At 49.1% G+C, this 23152-nt stretch overlaps 1 protein-coding gene and 1 pseudogene across 7 annotated transcripts in view; both read left to right on the top strand.

Annotated features, from left to right (window-relative positions):
- The window catches only part of LOC149370562 (solute carrier family 45 member 3-like), a 142812-nt gene that overhangs the window by 82201 nt on the left and 37459 nt on the right, over positions 1-23152 (top strand). Inside the window, exon 1 of one of the 7 annotated variants that reach the window (XM_089562253.1) lies at positions 7269-7287. The exons of 5 other annotated variants lie outside the window; for them this stretch is intronic. The gene's annotated coding sequence lies outside the window, so the exon portion shown is untranslated. Of the gene's footprint in view, positions 1-7268; positions 7288-21783; positions 22289-23152 lie in introns of those variants that run through there. One more of the 7 variants, XM_089562244.1, reaches the window with a different exon arrangement.
- On the top strand, positions 409-561 carry LOC149370563 (U1 spliceosomal RNA; annotated as a pseudogene).

Raw genomic sequence — 23152 nt, 5'->3', positions numbered from 1 at the left:
CATTTGGAAAGGAAGACAAGGAGCCGGTAAGTGCTGGTGTGGCCGAACACCCAGCGGCGGCGCTGGCATCGAGGCATCCTAGAACGACCAGCTGAAGAGGACGAAGTCTTCGGCAGGCATGCGCTCGCAGAAACATGACACGCGCTGCCATCATTGCACAAGGCGCCGTTTGCGATACGTTCCCGAAATTTCCGCCTCTTGTTTTGGGCTCGGCTTGTCTAAACGGGACAGCAAGGCATCCCCTTTGTAAAGAGCCGCTCGCGTCTGCAGTGTTTCCTTCCGGTGGAGCACCAGCCAAATCGTTAAGTTGCTTTTTCGGGCCGTGGTCTCTGCTCTGGCCGGAGGGGCCACAGTGTCACAGCAGGATACCGGATCTCCCTGGGTGCCTGTCGCGCACCAGATTCCGGCATACGTACCTGGTGCCGGGTCGTCGCTGATCACCGAGGGCGCGCCCCGAGAAGAGGCCTCGAGCTGACTCTCGCCACTCTCCCGAACTGGGTTAGTGGGGCATAGAATTTTTGGTAGTGGGGGGAGGGACAAATCGGCGCACCCGATCCCCTCCCCCTAATAATGAAATCCAAAGAAAGACTTAACACACAACACAATTTTTTTCAAGTCCACTTGAGAGTACCTTTCTGGGACGGTGGTGTTTCCCAGGAGGACTCTAGTTCGGGAGAGAGAGAGAGCGAAAAACTTTACTGTAAGAGGATTTCGGGGCACACCCCAGGGTCCCCGCACGACCCATGTTTATGTTCCTAAGGGCCATAACACTGGCAGCCCGGCCGGTGGCGATGGTCTGCACGGCCGGGTCCTCCGAGCGCAGCAAGGGTGTTGGGGTATTGTTCTGGGCAGCGCCCAATTATGCCTACTCACTTAAGCGGTTGCAATGGAGGGGTCGAACACGCTGAGTTGCGCAAGATGGGCTGCGCAACGTATAAACACCACCCTCCCGTCAAAAGTATACAGCCCAAGGGGTTTGATTGTGAGGCCCGCAGCATGGCTCGTTCTGCATACTCTGCAACCGTGATCTCTCGAAAGAGGAAAGGCATTGCGCCCTCAATCCTCCCAAGGTCTGGACTGCTTGATGCGCCAGGGAGCAACGCTAAACAGCTTCGAAGCAAACCCCTTGGACTGTATACTTTTGATGGGGGGTGCACAGTCTTCCAGCGCAACTTGGCGATACCAACAAATAGACCAAGAGAGACGTGTGCATCGACTCCAGCGAGGCGGCGTCGAGGCCCGCGGAGCTTCCTGCCGACAACGGCCACTGCTTCGAGCCAGGACGGAAGCCCGGCGCGCAACCCGAGATCTGTCCCAGCTGCGGCCAGGCGCAACCCGAGCGCGCATCGCGCGATCCGGCGAGTCGGCCCCGCGCGACGGCTGGGAACGGAGGGCTTCCGTTCGCACTCCCTCGCCATGCGGCGTCGACGTCGGCGAAGAGGGGTTGATGCGGCGTAGACGACCCACGCGGAGAGGCCTGTAAATCTTTCCATCTGCTACAAGACATGGGCTGGGTCGCAGCGTGGCTCCGTTCCTAGGTGGCTGCGAAGAAATTGGGCCGCTGGGAGAGAGGGACGCATGCCGGGCATCTGTTCTAGCGGATAAGGATGATGAAAAGGCGAGAGGAGCAGATTACTCTTCTTTTTGTTGTGATTCTTATTATTGTGTTCGTGTGGGTGTTGCTGCCTCTGCTGCTCTTATTCTTTTTTGGACTTGTACAGGCTTTAGAAGACAAAATTTTGCAGATGTCCGCGCATGATAAAGAACCCCAAATCGTGAAAATTATTCCGGAGCCCTCCACTATACGGCACCTCTTTCTCTCTTCCATCTTTCAACACGCCGCAATTGAGGTGTCCACCGAGAACTGAGACTCCACACACGCACACACAAACGCACACACATACGCACACACACACACACAGACACACGCACGCACACGCACACGCACGCGCGCACACACGCGCGCACACGCACACGCACACACACACACACAAAGAAATTTGGCATTAAGCTGCTAATCTCCGGGTCGCAGGGTCTAATCCCAACCGCGACGGCCCACACGGCAGCATTTCGATCGATGAGAATGCCCGTGTGCAGAGTGGTGTCAGCGCCAGTTACAAAAGCCCAGCCGGTGTAATTCAATCCGGGGCCCTCCACTACGGCGTCCCACATAGCCTACGCATGGCGTCGGGAAGTTCAACCACAAGACAAAACTAAAGCTTCCTTCTTTTTTTCCTTCTTCCTTCCCTTCTTTTCCTCGGAGTTATCGCTGGTTTCGCGCGGTTCCTTGCAGCTTACGGAGCAGTGTTAATTAGCAAGTGCTGACGTGTTGCACATCAATAATGGGACGTAAAGGCGGTTTGCAAGTGCCTAAGTTGAGAAATGCTCTGTAACGAGCGGCTTTTCATTAAACGACAAGACAAAGTGAACCTAGACCAATGTAGATTTCTGCCCAGAGAGGAGCGCAGACGATGCTTGCGTAAATGTTCGCTTGCGTCAGCAAACAGATGGGCACAGTGCTTCATTTGCGTGCGTCACCTCGTTAGTTCTGCTTTTCTGAAAAGAAGACATCGACGCTTCTCCTGTCAATGCTGACAGCGTTCCTTCACGCAGACAATACGAAAAAATCGATAACTTTGCACCGGCTTCTCCAAAGCAGGTCTTGTCTGAGAGGGCATGCTTTGACTCATCTGGGCGTCGTCCAGTACAGCTGGCGCTGAAACGCGCTCTTTCCGTTATAGATGTGATTTAAACAGAGCAGAACTAGTGGCTTGCACTGTTTTCTTTTTTAATGCAGACATGAATTCTTGGAGTACACTCCGCACATTCGGCGTACTGTTCCAGCCTTCTCCTCAGCTCGACTGTGGCTTGGGAATTTGGTTGGTGCCCTCCCCCTCCGCTCGTTACTTTTGCTTTTCACACTGTTTCCATCCGCCTTCTAGATCTTTCCCTGCCATTTCTGGGTGGGCACTCGGCTAGTGAGCCGCACAGTCACTGGACCTATGCTCTAGAGGGTTCGAACCCGGCCGCGGCGGCCGTGTTTCGGTAGAGGCGAAAAGCACAAAGCGCCCGTCTGCTGTGCGATGTCAGTGCACGTTAAAGAACCGCAGGTGGTCGAAATTATCCGGAGCCGTCCACTACGTTGACCCTCATTGCCTGAGTCGGTTTGGTACGTTAAGCGCCCCATAAGCCATAAACCAAACCTTGAAAAGCTGCATAGCTCTTTTTATCGTTTTAGAATGCACACCGTGTCTTCTTGTACGAGCACGCTTTCCAATATCCTTCCTCGCACGTGCTTTTGTCCGCGCTCGTGCGAACTTGCAGTGTCCGTGTTGCTTCTCTGTTTGTGTGGTGAAAATAAATGCCAGTTTCGTTGTAGTTCATATATATCGCTGTAAAATGAGAAGTTCGCTCACTACAAACCTCGGGTACACCGAACGCAATCTGCGCGATCGTAAGGCTCGTTATAAGTGGGCGAGACTCCATGAGCGGCGGTGGGGCGCCTTGCGCCCGTCTGCCTGGAGCTCGCGGATTGGGCATCTAATTTTTTACTCCTTTTTCACATGACCTCAGTTTTAAGGTGGCTTTCAAGGTTCGCACACGCTTTCTGCCGATTTAAATGTTTTTCTGGTAGTATTTTTGTTCCCCTCTTGATGTCACAATTTTGATTGCTGCTCCACATGAGGTTCTGTCGTTAGATTGTATAGTGCCTCTAGACCAGCACAGAGTTTACAAACATAGGGGGCCGATCCTGGATACCAGGAGCGGCTGGGGATATCGCTTGTATTGTGTATTCGTGAGCAAATGTAGCGTACCCGGCACCATGTCGGACTAGACGAAAAACGTCCATCTGCAATAGCGCTTAGGTGTTGTGAGTGGTATGTCCAGCATCACAACACGCGTTTATCGTGAGGTTTTAAAGAAATAAGTGCTTCGGAAAGCCCTTTCATTCTTCTTCGGGCTTTCTTTAAATGTGCTCCCCAGCTGTCCAAGAACTGCCACCTTCATAGATTTGCTCTAAAATGAGAAAATTATCTCGGAAAGTTTTGTAGGCACAGGCCGCGCGCATGCCTGTTACTACCACTCGGAGATAACTGTGGCGTACACATATTTTGTGTTTTAAATATACATCAGCTTTGCAATGAGCGCACTTTCACATTCTGTTCTAGGATATATTCAGCTTTTAACAAAGGAATACCTCATAGGTCCCTTATGAAATCAGAACACTACTTCAAAACCTAAGTTTACATGCATTCCTATGGGCCGTACCCGCAGCTCTTACCCTTGACCGACGGCAGCAGTGCCACTGTATTTCGCTTACGTCGCAGGTCGCTGTTTGTGTATAGAAAGCCCTGATTTGGTACTCAAACCCTATTTCCTAGCCACCGGCCGTATCATGGTTTGTTGTCCGCTTTCCGCGTTCTTTTCTTTCCTTATGACCACCAAACATCTTGCACGTCAAAGCACCGTAATGCTGTTCAAGTGTCCTTGACAGTGGCGGCAACGGAAGCAACGTGGCGACAGGTTCCGGTATACGTTGCTGAAGTGCGATGTCCAGGACGGACGTAACGTGGTTCAGAGCCGCTCGTATGCTGACCTTCGACTAGATGTTCCGGTGGAATGAGTTCGCTCACCAGTCCACTGCTATTTCCCGAATGGGGAGGAATGTCTCTGGGGTCTTGCTTTGACTGTTCTTACTGTACTCTTTCTCATCTCCCTTTACTGCCTATTTTACTGGAGCACAGGGATAGGAGGATAGTGGAGTTTAGTTGAGCGCTCTGTTCTTCGGTTTATAGTTCGAATCTTCTCGAGTCACTCTGCAGGATTGGCCTGGTATGGTGCTTTAGGAGCAGTTTGCTTTCGAAGCGGTTTGGGGAGGACCTCTTCTCCACCAAGCCCGTAGCTCAGGCGCGAATTCTTCGTTAGCTTCTCTTCAGGTTCTGAGTTTTCCTGCGTTATGAAAGCGTCTATATTTTTCCACTACGCTTGCATTGAAATCAAGTCAGGGACTGCCGCATAAAAATGCAAGAACAGGAAAAAACCAACCTCATTATAATTTCATTTCATTGCCATTCTGGAAAGACTACAAGCAGCTTTGTTTCCCTGTCAGATAGACCCCGTTGATAACGGCCAGCAACCGCATTATACGTCACATGAGCCTGGTAATTATTCGAAAATTATAGTCGCACTTTTGGTCCGAGGTCACTTGGGCAGCCTCTTCGATAAGATTAGCCAAATAGAGAATAAGCGGGCCCGAGTGCCCTCAATGTGATGGAAGTACTAACAGGTATCGAGTCTTGAGGACAGGTTATCTTGTTCTCTTCACAAGTTCTCAATTCTCTTAGGTGTAACACCATGTAATGTCCTCATAGTAAGAATACGGAGGGTTGTGGGGGTTCTGTTTGAATAAGTAAATAAATAAATAAATAAATAATTTTGTAAGCAGAACGCCGCGCATGGTTCAGTCTCTGTCCGCAGGGAAAATATAAATTGAGCTAAGGATAATTTCGGAAAATACAATGGGCTCTATAATTTCCTTTGCCCAGAAGCGATCAGGCGCCAGGCAGTGCGGGCACGCAAGGTACTTGAACGAAGCTGTTGAACTAAAGATAGACGTTGTACTGAAAGTGAAAGAATAGCGGCCGTAGCGACTGGAGGCGGCGATGTGCTCGCAGAGTGTCTTATTAAGAGGGAAGCAAATTTTAAACAAACCAGCTTCAGCGACATCATTCAACGTAGGGCGGTTTGCATAAAACCGCAGTTTAGCCCGACGGCGACTGGCGCCTATGAAGTTAGAAATCATCTAGTACGAAAGCAAACTCATCGGCTTCTTGCGGACAGGAATACAGTTTATTGGCTCGTATCCAAACTGTTCGCCACCGCACTTTCCCCCGTGCCTGCAGTAATAGTGCCATTGTTCTTTTGTGGGCATCGACTTTCTATCAAACGAGTTTGTCAAGTTGACGACGACGCGGTAACACACTGCGTTGTTATGTTGTGGACGTATCAGCGCAGCATTGATGTCTAAAGAAGAATATAAGTTTTCAAAACAAAGCCTTGTAACGCTCGTATTTACCTCCTCTGTTTTCGAGCAGTTAGTTTTGCATTGGTCGCCTGCATGAAAACATATACAGTCGAGAGCCGGCGTTGATGTCTGAAACACTGCCGGCATGTTTATTTTATGCTCATACTCTTCTTCCTATGCACTTAAATAGGCAAGTTTAGATGAATTCCCTTGCAACAAAAGTCTCCAGACATACGGGACAAGACAAGGCCACCTTGAACAGAATAATGTGTATTACCATGGAGGACGGCGGCCGGAGCCTGCAGCGATGACGCAGCGACGCGCATTTTTCCAAGGGCAGACCATCTCACTCGCATCGTGCAAGACGAGCGTTATATGCTGATTCTTGTGACATGTATGAATATCTTTTATTATGTGCATAACAGAGGGATAAACGCGCGTCTCGCTTTTCGCGAATTCACCTCGTGTACACCCCAGTTTCGGCCCATACGCAAATACCCGCAATGCCGTAGACTATACGGTGCGCATACACACCGACAAGGTCTCTCGGCGAGCGAGCGGAAAATCTGCTGAAATGTCGGCGACACTTTGGCCCAGGTGACCTTGACTCGTTAAGCAGGCGTGAGAGCCCTGTTGAGAGAAAGGCGGTGATATTCAAAGCACGCCAGCTTGGATACAGAGACGGCTGTTACATAAACTTGCTGCTCCCCGTTAGGTAAGCAGAGAACAAGCACTCGTAAACGCCACGGCGGCAGAATGCGCAGCAGTCGGCAATGCCAGAAAGCACGGGCGCACTGGTTGGGGCCCTCTTCCCAGAATTCGTACTTCACCAGAACAGAAAAAAAAAACACCGGTGCGCTCCTCATGCGTAACTAAAGCGTTCCTGTGCGCATTATGCGAGCGGAGTGCGTTCCGAGATAGCTGGGTGCGACGGGCAGAGAATGTGACGTGACGGGAGCACAGGGCCCATCGTGCCCTGCCCTGCCACCCCCTCGCTCACCCCTCAAGTGGCGATGAACGCTTACGGTTATCCCCTTCTCCATTCTCGCTGCCGAGTGTCTGGAACTTCTTCATGTCTTGAGTCCTCTCCGCTTACTCCACCCTCTTTCGGTGCTTTCACTTCGGCTGCTTGTAATTGACCACGGGAGCGGAGATCCGTCGCCTCTTCACTCGACGTCTCCCTCCGTCCGGATCCGGTCGTCGTCCGATCGCCAGCGGCAAAAAAGAGGAGAAAAAAGATACGCGGAGGAGCAGCGGCCGAGGTATGGAGGTCATCGTTTCCTCTGGTCTGCGCGTCAAGGGGACATTGGCCGCCGGGGGTATTTCGTTCCTTTCAATGCTTATTTCCTTTCTTGTTACCCTTTCCGACCTTCTCCCAGCCGATGTCGCCACACGGCTTGGAGAAGGTCGGTATGCTCGCATTTTTGCTTGTCTCACCAATGGAATGAAAACATTCGGGGCACCGCTCCGTCTGGACGACGTGTTTGACTTGGGATTAACGTATCTGTGCAGTTATCGAACGCTTTGCGCGGTGAAAAGAACGCCGTGACGCCATTTAATGATAAAAAAAACTCCCGTGTCTTTATGGGGTGGGGACAAAAACGCTAAAGAGAACTGGTCTTGTTAGTTTGCGGTAACCACTTGAAGCGTGTAACAAGGCCAGACGCGATAGGCTTCTGGCCTGTCTTAACTGTTTTCTTTCCCGTACTGCTCTGCCTGAGGGCGAATTATTGGTCGAGATGAAACTTTTTCTTTCAGTCGATGGTTGTCGGGCGCCCCGGTTTTCTCATGAGATGCATCGCCCGGATGGGCTCATGGCAGGGATTCCTGTTTTCTTGCCGTCTCCGAAAAAAAAAAAAAATAGAGGAACATATGTCAGCCCGATTCCAACCCTCCAGCGGAACTGGAAAGAACGAGCGAGGCAGAATCAGGCGACCAGGTTTTCTCATGAGGTGCATCGCCCGGATGGTGCTCATGGCAGGGATTCCTGTTTTCTTGCCGTTTCCGAAAAAAAAAAAAGAGGAACATATGTCTGCCCGATTCCAACCCTCCAGCTGAACTGGAAAGAACGAGTGAGGCAGAATCAGGCGCCCAGGTTTTCTCATGAGGTGCATCGCCCGGATGGTGCTCATGGCAGGGATTCCTGTTTTCTTGCCGTCTCCGAAAAAAAAAAAGAGGAACATATGTCTGCCCGATTCCAACCCTCCAGCTGAACTGGAAAGAACGAGCGAGGCAGAATCAGGCACGTATGTCGCCCTTACTTGGCTTCAGTCTACCAGACACCGAGGTGTGTTCATTGTTTAAACCGGTGCAAATACAATCCGTATGCGGTGTGAGCGCATTCCGCCAGTAACGAGTGAAATAGTTACCGCGGGTAAAAGAAACATTTGCTGCTTTAAAAATTTCCCCGTTTAGTTGCCTATTTACCTACGCAGCAGATGACGTGAGAGTGATGCGCTCTCTGGCGTGGTCCTATCCTCCTAAGAGTAGTGATTCTCTGCTTTGTGTTTAGAATGGAGTCTTCACGAAGTATTTTAGAACTCCGCTCTGTTGGAAATATCTCATCACTCTGGGATCCTTATGCGAACTGCAACCTCCGTGACTCTTGCCGATGTTTAAAGCAGCCCCTTAATTTCATTACAAATCTAGTCCACTTTTGGGGATTCTCCTATACGTTACACCCACAGGCCATTTATTTATGAAACTGATCCAGATTCTCTAGTAGCGGCCATCCGCTGAACTTGAATAATTTTCCAGCAGAAGATTAAAAAAAAAAAAGAAAACTGTACTGAGATTCTTTGCCATGAGGCGTGAAAGTGACTGCCAGTGATTTCTTTCCTAATGAATTTCAGAAATAGTGTGGAAATATTATGATTCATATGGTAACTGCGCGGAGCGTAGTAGTGGATGCTTGGTTCCTGAAGTCGACGGTAGGTTCAGGCTAGATTTTGTGCCGGGGCGCGCGGTCTGGCGATCCTCTACTTTCTGCCTGCTTCCGTGAATGGTGTCACACACATTGCTGGCCAAGCGTCCTTCAAATAATATTTCGGCGCTAAACGCTTTCGGCGCTACAGGTATCCTACGGTTAATTTTCGACGTGTCCTAGTGTACTATTAAAAAGGTGGATTCCTGAACTGGTTAGTACATTATTAATAAACTGCAACGGAGCAGAACCAACGACAATCAAGGAGGACACAGGAAAGAACGAACAGCATCGTCCTTATCTGTGTCCTCCTCCGTTCTCGTTGTTTCTTCTCTGCTGCAGTTTATTAGCACTAGTGCACCGTGTTTCGAAAGCCGGCGCGGTCGATTATCTGCGCAAATGCTAGGTGGTATGCCGGCCCCTTAGGCCTACACCTCATTTAGCACGTCTCAAGAAGGGGCGGCGTCTCCGTTCGGCCATTTGCGAACAATACGTCGTAAAATGGAGTCGGCAATTGCGAAGAACATCTGGTTGGAGCAGCTGCAACAGCTAACCCGGCGCATCACAAAGACTGGCTGCTGGCCACACATTGTGCGAAGTCGCTTCTCAACGCGTGGCGCCAGCTTCGCCGCTAACGCTGGTCGCGATTCCAGCCGCTGTAGGGCACTGCCACGGCCAAAGCACGACATAATTCATTCATTCATTCATTCATTCATTCATTCATTCATTCATTCATTCATTCATTCATTCATTCATTCATTCATTCATTCATTCATTTTCCAGAAAAATGGGTGCCTGACAATAACAACGTAGCGCTTGAAGAGCACGCACAGCACATCGATTGCCCGTTTACCTTAGCGAACATTTGCGCCGCCTCATGCCGTCGCCTAACATATCCAACAATTCTGGACAAAAGCATTTTTGAACAAGAAAGAGTTTAAGAATGCATATTTTAACATATATTTTACGGTATCACAATAACAATCAATATATCCGCAGATATTCTTTCGCCATTCTTGTATTTTTTTTCTAATAACGTTTTTGCTGTCGTCAAAAGCGTTCCCCATTGGTTTTCTATGGCAGTCTTAACTGCTCGATGCGAGCGATGAAAAAAAAAATAAAAGAAAGATTTTCCTACACGTTCAAAGAATGGACCATTACCTACAATACTTCCAATGGCAGCACCTTACAATTTTTCATTATTCAAAATTTTTGTCCATGAATGCTGTACATGGGTCTACGGGTACGTTGTTTTCTCCAGTGAACGGCAATGTGTCTATCTCCACATGAACAAGGCAGAGGACATCCGCATTCTCTAACCTGTGTCTGCGACTTGGCACGGTATTAGGGATATTTTTTTTTTAATTCGCACAAATTTTTGTTTAAAAGATCGTGTAAAATGCGACAATGCTCCCTGTGCACATGCATTTTACACCATGGCGGACATCACTTTCGCAGTAGTTAGGTGTAATAACTATGAACTAAATTTTTTATTTTTGGAAGAGAAAAGTGTACAACAGCTGTATCTTACTGGTACTCACATATGGGGCTAAAATGTGGAGGCTAACAAAGAGGGTTCAGCTTAAGTTAAGGACAACGCAGCGAGCTATGGAATGAACAATGATAGGTGTAACGTTAAGAGATCGGAAGCGGGCGCAGTGGGTGAGAGGACAAACGCGCGTTAATGACATCCTAGTCGAAATCAAGAGGAAGAAGTGGGCTTGGGCAGGGCATGTAATGCGAAGGCAAGATAACCGCTGGTCCTTAAGGGGAACGGAGTGGATTCCAGGAGAAGGCAAACGTAGCAGGGGACGGCAGAAAATTAGGTGGGCGGATGAGATTAAGAAATTTGGGGGAATATGGTGGCCGCAACTGGCGAAGGATAGGGTTAGTTGGAGAGACAAGGGAAAGGCCTTTGCCGTGCAGTGGGCGTAGTCAGGCTGATGATGACGATGATTGAAGGCATTCAACATCGTAGCAGAAGCTAGTCGGCTGCGCCAAAGCATTTTCCTCCTGTGGGCTGCCGCGGTGAACACTGGATCTGTTTCGTGATTTATTGGCGAAGCAGAGCAGCGTTTCTTCGGCGCAGCGGCTCCGCGCTCGGAGCATCGTCTCTCTCTTTAAGCTTCCTGTATCCATTCCTGCCGTCGACGTACCCATAGTTGAAGATGGGGAACGTCGGGAATTGGCTGAACTTCCTTTACTGTCCTATTGATGGTACAATCGCTGAGAACCGCTTGTAATGTGGACACAACCGTATCTGCGCTTATGGTGTGGGTTCGCCATCTTAGTTTATTAAGGTTTATGATTTGTCTCCGCCGGCGGTGAGGGTAAAACGCCCCGGTTGGCCCAGCGCCCAACAAAAGCTGCATTGCTTTTTTTTTTTTCCTTTAGACGCGTTCACCCTGCGTCAAGTGCGGCTATACTACTTCCGACGCATCTCGCGCGTATGCTTCCGTATCGGCTCGTTTCGCGAGCATAATGTCCGCCATGTCACACAATCCACCTGCAGATGCTGCATTGTCGTATCTTCGAATTCTTTCATAATAAAATCTGCAGAAAGGAACAAACATCCTGACAGTGACTTTTCTTCATTTGTGGTATATGAGGAAAGAGAATCGCGCTTCACCTTCCAGAAATGAAGAAAAAGCACTGTAAGGTTTTTTCATCCGTCCTCACGTTTCAATGGCACGCATTGCTTTGGAGGCGTTGTTTCGAAGGTCGCAGCCAAGACTCAGCGCACTTTGCCTGAGGGGAGTTGGCATACAGTGGGCTGCGGGTCCCAGAGTATGTCTGATTGGTGCGATACATGGTGGTTTCACATACCTGGAATTTTTTCAGCTGAACAAAGCACCCCACCAGTCTTGCGCATGGGTACAGCACATAGGCAGTCTCTTGTAAGCTTTCCTTCATGGATAGTCCAGTTATCACAAGGTTTATGGGGTTTAACGCCTCAAAGCGACTCAGGTCATGAGGGACGCGACATTGTATGTCTGCGAGTAGTGAAAGAACAGTGCCACCGAGGCATGAAAACAGCGCTTCCCATAAAAATTTCTTTTAGCAGTCTATAGACTTTCTACACAGACAAATACCATGGATTATTCGATAGACAATACAAATCCTATAGATGGTCTATAGACAGATTTCTTTCCATACAATGGCTTTTGTCTTTAGGCAGTCTATAGACTATGAATAGACGAGATGAAATATCTACAGGAAGGCAATAGTCTCTACGAAGTTTATGGACAGTCAATAAACCATTTTGATCAGCGCTTAAAGGGAGCGAACTTGCCCTTAGGCCTACCTCAGTGTGGAATGCCAACGAAGGAGCGTTCTACAAACTGTGTCACCTTTATTGCTTCGAGCGAAGGAAAATGGAGCGTCTCGCCCATTCGATTCCTGCAGCGTTTGGAAACAGAACTCGTTCACTTCGAGTGCGTGCTCTGTTGTGTACCTCGTGCGAAATGCGTCCGATTGTCAATGCGCTGAATAGGGTGTTTCCCTCTGACAGCCATGACGATTTGTTTTGACGTGCACCGGCGCAAGGACAGCCCCATAAAAACGTCTAGGTGGCCCATAAAATGTTCGATTTCGTATGTGTTCAAAATAGTTGCATCTTTTGAATTTTTTTTCTTCCGAAGCAGCAAGCCTTTGCGTTGTGCGATGCATTCCGCCCGGTCTCGGTTTGGCTTCATAGGCCACGATGTGGACGTTGTTTATTTTTATATAGAGTCATGCGTCCGTAATACAACCCACGTTACAGAGGGCATTTACTTAAAGTTTTAGTCAATTTTTAAGAGTCTTTTCGAGTTAGAAGAGCGTTTTTTTTTTGCGCGTAGCATTGTCAGCGGTGTGGTAAATCAGAATATAGCTAAGAAGGGCTAACTACCGGACTGGTTAACTAAGATTGAATAGTTCTATTACTTTTTAACTATGACTTTTACGTTCCGTATTAATGAGCGGTGTGCAGCGCACCATAAGTAATATCCATATCAGTTTTTAGAATTTCGAAAACACAATTACCCTCTGCGCTGCGGCCAAACAAATTTTGGCTACATCGCGCCAAAATACATGTGCTTTCGAGAACCTTGCAGGCAAACGACATTCTCCAGTGCACGTAAATCGTGGAAATAGCCAAGGCTTTTATAAGCCTTTCTTGGTTTGCAACGGAAGCCAATGCAGTGTTCTAAGAAAGCTGCTTTGCACAGCGTTACTTACGAATTAACTGCCACCGGTACGTATGAATGACAATAGCTTAGCTCTACTTTTCATATCAAGTGTTGTTGTGGGTCTTTGGGCAGCTAGCCAACGCTACGGTGATGATCTAAACGTCAATGCAGAGCGACAGGATAGTCAACATCGGTGTTGATTATCTCACCACATGTGACCACGCCCTGGCGGCAAATCTGACGTGCTGCCTTAAACTTAATAACAAGCACCTCCGCTCCTTAACCAGTGGCACGCATCACACCAAAGAAAAAAAATTATAAAGAGTGTAGACAGTGCGAACAAATTTTTCTCAGCGACAGCTACAGTGAAGACTGTCCATCCTTGGTTCTCTTACGATTGTAGCTTGTGTTGATATCGCTGAATGGCGAAACGCTGGACGTTTATGCGGGACGATTGTCGCTTGTGTTGATATATCTTTGAATGGCGGAACGCTGAACGTTTATGCGTGAGATTTGTGTCCCCACGTGCTCCCCTCAAATGTCAGCCCTTCGCTGCGTTCGGCCTTCACTGTTCCGACACCAACCTGTGCTGGAATTTCTTTGCGCTGTGGTGGCTTCCTGCAAGAGCATGTGCCATACGCCAACGCAGGAATGCGAGAGCTCTGTTCCTCAGTGAAGTTGATGGCTAATCTGCCGACGCCCGGCTTCGGTAGCTGCTGCAGCGCCCAATTACGGACGTCATCAATCACTGCGCTGCCACAGGGCATGCCCACTGCTGGAGGCACCACCTGCTTTGGAAACGTCATCACTCTTGCATGGCCCTGTCAAGATGCGAAATTGATCGACACATTGTTGCAGTAGCGGAACATTGCCGCCAGTCTCACGTTTCCGGCGTTGTCACTCTCTGCATATGGAGGTACCGAGCTCTAACCCCTTTAGTAACCGCAACCCTTTGACCCGCGCTGAACTGCCTATCCAACTTCCGGTTCTGCTGGGTGCGCGTGCGTACTCAACACAGCTATGCATTGGAAACCATGCGTGATCAAACGAAACCTTCAGTGAAATTCGTAAGACAATGTCCACTTCAGGCACAAGGTGGTCCATGTCTATAGGACCCCAAACGAGGGCGGCGATCACCGTAAACAACCATACTGAAGCCTTTCCAGTCCAAATTAGTTTTGTGCCGCTTTTTGCGTATGGCAAGGCAACTGGTTAACTCTGGGTGCATTTTGCCGTCTTCGCTGTGGTCCTGTTCGCGTCTTACGCACTGGGTGTTGCACTGTGGTGAATGCGGCTGTAAGAATGGCTGATGGACAACGTAGACGGACGTCAGAATCGCGCAAATGAAGAGCAAAAAATGTTCACATGCTCAGCACTTGTCCCTGGTGCAGCGCTACCACAGCACTGCTTAGCGTTAGGAAGGGAAAGCTGTTGTGTTGGAGTTTACGGCAAATAGGGGAGGGAAAGTGAACGCTACGTTAGACCACAATTACCTATGGATGCATTTCATAGCAAAATTGAGTACTTCAGGCTGCACCGGTGAGCAACAAGCAAGGGAATTTTAAATTAGTGAATGTACGGTTGGAACCGGCAGACTATGACGCTGCACTTAATTCATGACGCGTTCTCATTTTTTGGCAGTATACAACACCGCTCCCGCGATTACGAAACTGAGCATGGCGTTGTGAACTTTGAAGCGGAGATAGACCACAGATTAGCCAAGGATTTCAAAACATCTTCTATCTTCTTGTTGGTTCTCCCGTTCTCACATTCCCGTTCTCTACACATTCTTTGTATTTCCTGATTGGTTTCGCAAAATTCAAAGTCGATGACACTGTGTTCCCAGAATCCTGTTTTCTACCGTAGTTACTTCGTACAGTAAGGAGGTAGTGTACGTGCAACGTCCACATAGGTATTTGTGGAAGCTCCTCTCTATTGGTGTCACCTCCGGCTAACGCCATCAGCAGAGATCGTAGCCAGACGAAGGTACAGTACAAAAAACTTCTGCGGTGGAAGCCATAGCAAGTGGCGATAAGCCGATTGAACATACGCGCTCTATGTTCCGCAAAATGGCGGCCACAGTGACGTCTGTGCATGCTTCCTATACCTACTGACCGTGACCAGGACCAGATTACAGCACGTGGAGCACTGGAGTTGAGTCGGAACAGACGCCTAGCGTCTGGGCTTGCCTTAATTGGGCTTGCCTTAATTGCCTTAAGTGCAGTCTTTGCTTGCCTTAATTAAGCCCTCCATAATCGAGATCAAAAATTATCTCCTCATGCCGTACAATGCGACCGACTTTTTGACTCTTAAGAAGGAAAACATAAACGACCGCAAAAATAAAAAATAAATGATTTAGGCGCGTCAGTCAAATGCCGCAAAGACTAATCAATGGATGCCTGATTTCTCTGGAGAACCAGAGTGCCGAAACATGACTGCGCGCAGTTGGAGACCGCAAGCTCGTCAAAATTCGCTAGACTCGTTTCTCCACCCGCACTTTGTCACGAAATGAAAGAGGGCCTTTCATTTATGTATTTTACATTTTCTAATAGGTCCCGACGCCGTCATAATAAGCGAGGTCGGTGTCGCCTCCCCTCTGGGAAGAAGTTAATTACGTAATGGCGCACGCCGTCGGCGTCAGAACATTTTGCTACGACCGGGTCGCGCCACTTCCACGTCAGGGCATCGTTAATGAAGGCGACGGACGGAGGAGCGGGAACACCTCTTAAAAAAGGGGGCACGTTCCACGAACGCAGTTGCTCGCGGCGTGTTACTAAACTCTCACGTCTCGTTATACCTGCTGAGACGTAAATTTCGAGGTGAAGTGCAAAAACTGTCCTGGATAAAGCTCCCTCGTATACGCTGTAGCGATATCATGATGCTTCATGTCCTTTTTATGACCTGGAAAAAGTAAGCATGGGCGTACTGAATTGTACATTGATTGCGTACGTAAATAGCTCCTCACTGCAGGGGCAAACAGTGCTTCTCGCTTGGATACCTGGTCGAGAAAATGGTTTTTTTTTTTGTGAAAATCGCACATATCCTTATATTTTGCTTTAATGGGCTACTGAAGCGGTTTTAGAATTCTATGAGTTTTAGATTGCCGAATGTGCGAAATGTGCTGGTAAAGCCTGCGAAATCGTTCTGCTCTAGCATTTGAAATGGTGGCGTAATCGCCGAATAAAGTCGTCGTCGGCGTTCAGGCTTCTCTGAAGTGCACAGCGACGGGCAGAGGCCCCGATAATGACGTCACGTATGACGGCACTGTGTTTCCAGCGAAGAAACGGTTATTCCATGGAAGAAAACCGACGCCATTGAAGTGAAGCTCACAATGCATTGTTTGGCGCCATCTGACGACGCACAGCAGCATGCAGGCGTAAGCAGCGGACACTGAAATTTCGGCAACAATGACGTCACTGCCGAGTTTCTTCGCACTACTCCGAAGTAGTGAGGAGAAGCCTAAACATCGTTGCGGTTTTAATCGACGATTATGTCAGCATTTTAAATGCTAGTGCAAAAATACTTTGCATGGTTCATCTAGAAGCTCGGTAGATTCGAACTCTTGAATAACCTCGAATTCTTCGCTTCACTTGCTGAATAATGTAGGCTGTGCGTAAGCTGTTGTTCTGGAGCCCTGGAGACGGAGGTTCTACACCTCCGCTGATTCCCGTTATGTGGCGAACACCATTCCTCGCCTTCTTACAATCCAAGTACCCTTCGCGGGTTCACTCGCCCTCTGACGGAACAGAGCGTGCGCAGGACGTGAACGACGAAGGCCGGAAGACACGGCACAAGCTGGTTGCCTTCCTGCCTTCCTCCGCATCCTGCTTGCTCAGCCAGAGCACGCGAAAATGCTGCACATTAGATTGAGCTGTCAGCGTTCTGTCACATTGATATGTCAAATTCTGTGCCGGTGGCTTCGTTGATGAATTGCAGAGCAACCCACAAGGTTATTGCTGTTTTCTAGGGGCCTGTGAAGCCTTCGCGTGTACTATCGGGGACAAAAGTGGTATACTCCAAGCGGCGGGAGCGAGAGCAACGGAATAATGTGTTGCAATGTCATCTACAGGCGGTATTTGGGATCGAGACATACAGTGCGTCACCTTTATTATCAGCAGGCATATGGCTCGGTTCGTTTCAATGTTTCGCGCTTTAGCACCCAAAATGCCACAGTTTTTCGTTGCTCCGGCTCCCGCCTCTTGGAGCATACCTCTTTTGTCCCCGATACTACGTTTACATACGGTCTGCTCTCATTGTCACTCCATCTGTCTTTTCCAGCTGGCATAGTCCTGGTCAGACTGCCTGCCTTTTCACATGTTCGTCTCACTCTCTCTCTCACTCTCACTTCTGGAACTGAAACAGCGGCAGTCGTTTCGCAGTTACTTGTGCATATTTTTTTTTCTCAGAAAGCCCCGCTAGAAAAACCGCGGTTGGTTCTGGTTCTAGTGCGCCATCACTGTTTATTCAGAGCCCGGATTAATTTTCACGTGCGAAAAGAAATGTTTATTCGCCAAGAGGCCGACAACAAGGCCGTTTAGTAAAAAAAAATATGGCTTGGCAGGCTGCTATAAAGCCGTAACGTGTATCCAGTGTACAGGCGTGCGGAATCAAAGAGCAGCTGTCACGCAGTGTCACGTGACATCTCGGCGGCTGCGGCTTGCGTGGCTGCGCTGATTTACGGTCGGCTCTTTCTCCGGATGTTTCGAAACAAATTCTTGCTATGAGAAAGCTGCTAACGGGTGTTTAGAATGACTGCGGTCGTAACGAGGGGCAGTAAACATTTTCTGAAAACCCAAGGTTGGAAAATTTGAATTTCACACTGCGGTTCCAGCACACTTCTTTTTTTTTTTTACTAATCCTATTTTTCCTTCGCAGCTAATGCGCTTGCAGCACATATTTTCTGTTGGTTTGCTCTGCTGACAACTGGGGCTTATGCTACGCGGCACTTATAAGCTTGCCTATGTTTTTTTAAAACAAAACTTTTGTAGGCGCTGGAGCTTAATCCATTTAGCACATAAAATCCTCTCTCGTTAGTAGAGTGCACTATGGTATTAATGAAGGCTCGGTTCATACTGATCCGGCGCGCTTGACGTTTCTCAGTTGAAAATACGCTGGCCGGTCACTATGAATTCATAGTTTCATTGAGTCTTTGGGACACTCTATATGCCTTGTCTACATACGTTGGGCTCGGGGTATCTTTGCAAGGCCTTTTATATGAAAACGATGTGGTTAGCAGCGTCTGAGCACATTTTATTTCTTCGGGATGGGTTGCATTTCGAGCTTCCCGTCGTATTATCAACTCCGAGCTGTTACCTCCAGTGTTGTAACGCATTGAGGTGATCATCTTTCCCTGCGCAACTGTACTGTCCTTTATGTTCTGCTCTTTTCGTGAGGCTTTTCAAGGATTGAAATCACAGGCGTGATGGGAGTCTGCTCTGCACAGCTCACAACCGGAGCGACAGCTTTGCACCATGGGTTGGGCCTTGAAGGTCGCCGCGGCCCAACAGTGCCCGATCATCTAGAGCGGCCCGAGGGCCCGTCGCAGTCCTTCTCATCCCCCTCTCCCTTCACGCAGCCTCACCTTATCCAATGAAGTGGCTCAAATAAAGTTGTTAACAACCAACAAAGCTTCTGTTCGAGCGGCAGATATTTCTGCTCTGGGATTCGTTCGCGTTTATTTGCGACTACGTGGGCATGGCCTCTTCACGATTTATAGTCGTAACCAGGACTCGTGAAGCAGGTTCTTATTCACGCCTTAATTTCGCATTCACCTGGTTATGCTTTGAAATTCAGCCGTCCTAGTGCTCGTAGTGTACTTACCTGAGCCGGCAGATGAATATCATTTTTGTGTGTAATCTCGTTTGTCATACCTATCCTAATTAACAACACATTCATTATGACCGTGGGCTACATTATGACGCAGTTAAGTAACGCTGCATTTTTTGTTACCGAGAATGCTCTTCAAATTTTTCTTAACTTTTTTTTTCTTTGACTGGTGCGTTTTCGAAATTACTTCGCAAGCTAGTCTCTAGAGGAATCGCTAGCCTCTTTCAGAAATGCGGCTTACTGAAAAGAGAAACAGAGCCAGTAATTACACGAGCACTGATTTCAGTTTTTATTTATTTCGCCTATCTCAAACGCCCTCGTAAGTAAGTCGTCACGGATGAGCAAGTTGAGAAACGCATTCAGAGGCAACTATTACGAAAAGGCACTTTCGTAACCACACCGGCCTGAACGCGAGCCTTCCGCCTCATCTTATATGCGTCTGGACTTTTCTTTTTTGCGTATTCGTCGTACCCGGCACCGGCCATCCAGTCCGCGACGTGGTCGTGCAGTCTCGTCTACTTTTCACCGATGCCGATCACGCCTCGGGCAGCGACGGAGGCGATCTGTACGGCACCGGCCAGCCGCCGTGCGTGCTGTGTTTGCCCACGCCCTTCCTGGTCCGTCGATGGCGGCAGCTGCTCTAACAAGGCTGGAACGCGACCGGGAGCTCAGATTAATGGATCGCGAAGGCGGCATGCTTGGCTGTCCTCCTGTGTTTGCTCCTTGATCTGTCGCTACCTGGTTTAGTGCTTTCCGGGGGTTTTTCTTTTTGCTCCCCTCAATCCCCCCTCGACCGGTTCTGGTGCCAAGTTCAAGAGTTGCCGCGTGGCAGGCAGGGAAATTCATTCTCCGGCACCGCCCCTCCCGTCTTACGCAGTCTCGACGCCACGTGTATGCGCTGAGCCTCGATTAACGGAGAGAACCCACGTGGCTGTCCTTTCCCTGCTTTCCAAGGTGAGAGGAAAAAACAAAACGAAAAACAAAATTCATGCGCTGTTACAGCTAAACGGTTGGCACCAGCGTCTCTCAAGTGTGGAATGCGAGTAATTTGGGGCCATGCCGCGCGAGGTGCCGTCGAGTAGAAGATATAGTTGCAGCGGCTTTTGTCAGGGCCGACGGTGAGACGATCTCTGTTCCTGTCCACCTTATCGTTCCGAATTGCCGGCATTTGCCCTTTCTTTTAGAATTTTCGACAGAACACTGAGTGCGACTACAAATTTAATGAATAGCACGCTGTTGTCGAATGCCGCTCGACACGTGCGTAGCGTGTTTGATTCCTTTTGTAAGCAATGCTCGATTCTGCTTGAAGCACTTCGAATATGCCTTGTTTCGTGTTTCTTCACTAATTTACGCAGCACGTCTCTTTTTTTCGTTGGAAGGAGTGCCAATGCACGAAAGATGGGACTATACCATCTGATATGCCAGGGCTCGTTTTTATAGTTAAATGCTACTTCCATTGATTGAACAGTGGTCGATTTGAATGACACTCGAATGATATGGGGCAATAAATACAGAGGTAAAAAAAAAGCACTAGAAGCCGGCAGAGGCGCACCCTGAGGGTCCAGCCCAGGAAGTCTGCTTCAGTGAGGGCGGCTACGGCTGGCTTTAGAGCGGAGTATTGGAAACCTTCAGACCTAATTAGCTGATTTTGAGTATGCAGTAATCGTATTTTTCTCCATAATTTGATTCGGCACTAATCTGGTTCGTCATGGCTTAAAATTTTACAGTGCGGTATGACGGTTATATATCGAACTTATTCTTTGTCTTCTAATAAAACCTCCGTTTACACTTCCGCAGTCAATCGGAAAGTATAGATTTGCTGACTTGTGTCCTCAGAGTGTTCTTCCGAAACAAGTGACGCTTGTGAACGCAGATGGACGGTCTTCTGAGTTTACGATACACTTCCATTCGAATGAGGTAATAAAAATTCGAAAGTGGCACAGATTCTTTATCCTTTTTTGGAGGAAAGTTTGTGTTAGGGTGATATTTCAGATGACGTCACTTAGTTTCCATTACATTTCGGCTTGGACAGGGCATGCAATGTGAAGGCAAGATAACCACTGGTCCTTATTAAAGGTAACGGAGTGGATTCCATGAGAAGGCAAGCGTAGCAGGTGGTGCAGAAAGTCAGGTGGGCGGATGAGGTTAATAAGTTTGCGGGGATACGGTAGCCGCAGCTGGCAAACGACAGGGTTAATTGGAGAGACAATTTCCCTTGCAGTGGGCGTGGTCATGCTGATGATGATGACGTCATTTCGGTCGTAAGGGAAAACCCGGTGAGCCGTTAGCCCTCCAGGCTCAGATATTCATCTTGGCACCGATGAGAATGGAATGGAGCATTGGCAGGATTCTGAGCTTGCTGTGAGTTCGTGCCACGTGTATTGATAAGTCAGACACGTCCTTCGTAGTCCCGTCAGGGGGTATTTTGCGGAGGGCAGGAGTGTTTGATACCGATATCGCTGTCGCGTGTTCGTCGTGGCGGAGGGCGCTGATTGTAGGGGGCATGTTTTGAACTCTGAGCGAAGAGTTGCAGAGTTGCGAAGCGCCGATACCCGGACCCTCCTGGCAGGAAGCCTTCCGCGGGCAAGCCCCATCCAGCCTTCAGTCGACTCCGCCGTCCGTGGCGAAATATATACAGCGCAGTATACAAACCTCCACCTACGCGGCAACGTGCAGCTCAACCGGCAGGGAAAAAGTGAATGCTTAGCCCGCGGTCGCGACAGGAAACAGCCGCGGCGTTCTTACGGGCGTCGTCTCCCTTCTCGGAGTGGTAAACAAGGGACCGGCGCGCTCGAGCGGGTAGCGCTGTGGGGAACGACCGCTCGCTGGCTCAGGGCCGGGCAAGAAGGATAGGCTTGCCGGTGTGAGAGAAGGCGCCCTGCATAAAAAGCAACCTGGCTGCGCTCCGAGCGCGCGCAGATGGTGGCGCGAGCGCTCTTTTTCGGGGCCCGCGCGCGGCTGCTTTTGAGTGCGACACGACCGCGACCGCGGCGCGGATTCAAAACGGGACCTCTTCTTGTTCGAGCGCCGTGACATGTTTCCCACTCGTTTGTGCCGTTTTTACCTCCCCGTCCGTTTCTTCGACTTTTCTCTCTCTTTCTTTGGATTGTGGCTTGCTTAAGGCGCGTTTCAAGCTGGTCTTGTGTAACTTTCGCGGCGTGCTGTGAGCGGGCGGGAATTCGCCGGGTTTGTCGGCTCGGTATGCAGACCCGGGGCTCTGGCTTCCTCTGTCCCCATCGCCGTTTTCCTCGCGTCCGACAGCTGCGCTAAGCTGCCGCTATCTTCGCCTGTTTCTTTTGCTTGTCGGAACCTCCTCGATGAGAGCGACTAATTCGACCACGGAAGGTGAGCATCGGTTGTGGCGACGGCACGCAGTCGCCGCCATACCTAACGTACGTGATTTGCGTTTTCTGTTCTGTTGACCTGTCGAGTACTGATGCCTCTTTTCGTGCGCTCTCTTCGTGATTCCTATACCGGCCTTCGCTCTGTCCCTTTAGCGCTCTAGCACGCCAAGCTGCCATGCTGCACGTTTTTTTGAGTCTTACTTCCTCCAGGTGGCTTGTTAAACTTTCTTCTTTAGTCTCACTGCCACGTACATGGAGTTAGCTTGTGGGGTGAATTCCTCCATTAAGTCCTCGGAAGGCACATTAAAGAGCAACTGCGTAAGTTTTAGAAATCGATGAGCTTAAAGCGGTCGAGTGAAACTCCAAGTAAAACATGCGAAGTCCTTTTGGGCTAGCATTTCAAATGATGACGTAATCGCTATTTACAATAGGGATGGCATTCCGCAGCCCCCAGCGCATAGTAGGGGCGCATGATGACATCACCGAAGATGCCTGTACATTTCCGACGCATAAACGGTTGCTTTGAAGGAATAAAACCGACGCCACTTAAGACAAACCCCGCCGAGAGTTATTCGGCAGGATGAAACGAGGCGCGGCAGGATCTGGTTGACGGCAGCAGTAATTTGAAATTTTACCTTCTGTGACGTCACACCGGACTTGCCCGCACTTCTTGCGTGCTTTGTGCATAAGCCTAAAATTCAATCATCACTATTTTAAATGCTGGCACAAAACGCTTGGCATGCTTTACCTACAGCCTGTATACATTTAAATCCTTCAATGCCGCGGAATTCTCAAAAAGTGGTGCAGTTGCCCTTTAATGGTCAGCGTGTAGTTATGGAGGAACATTGTTGTCCTGAAAGAACTA

The sequence above is a fragment of the Amblyomma mixtum genome, chromosome 1 (assembly GCF_055824585.1).
Source record: "Amblyomma mixtum isolate Tamu chromosome 1, ASM5582458v1, whole genome shotgun sequence".
NCBI lineage: Eukaryota > Metazoa > Arthropoda > Arachnida > Ixodida > Ixodidae > Amblyomma > Amblyomma mixtum.
Note: the sequence above shows the minus strand (reverse complement) of the source record. Positions and strands in the feature narration are given on the sequence as shown.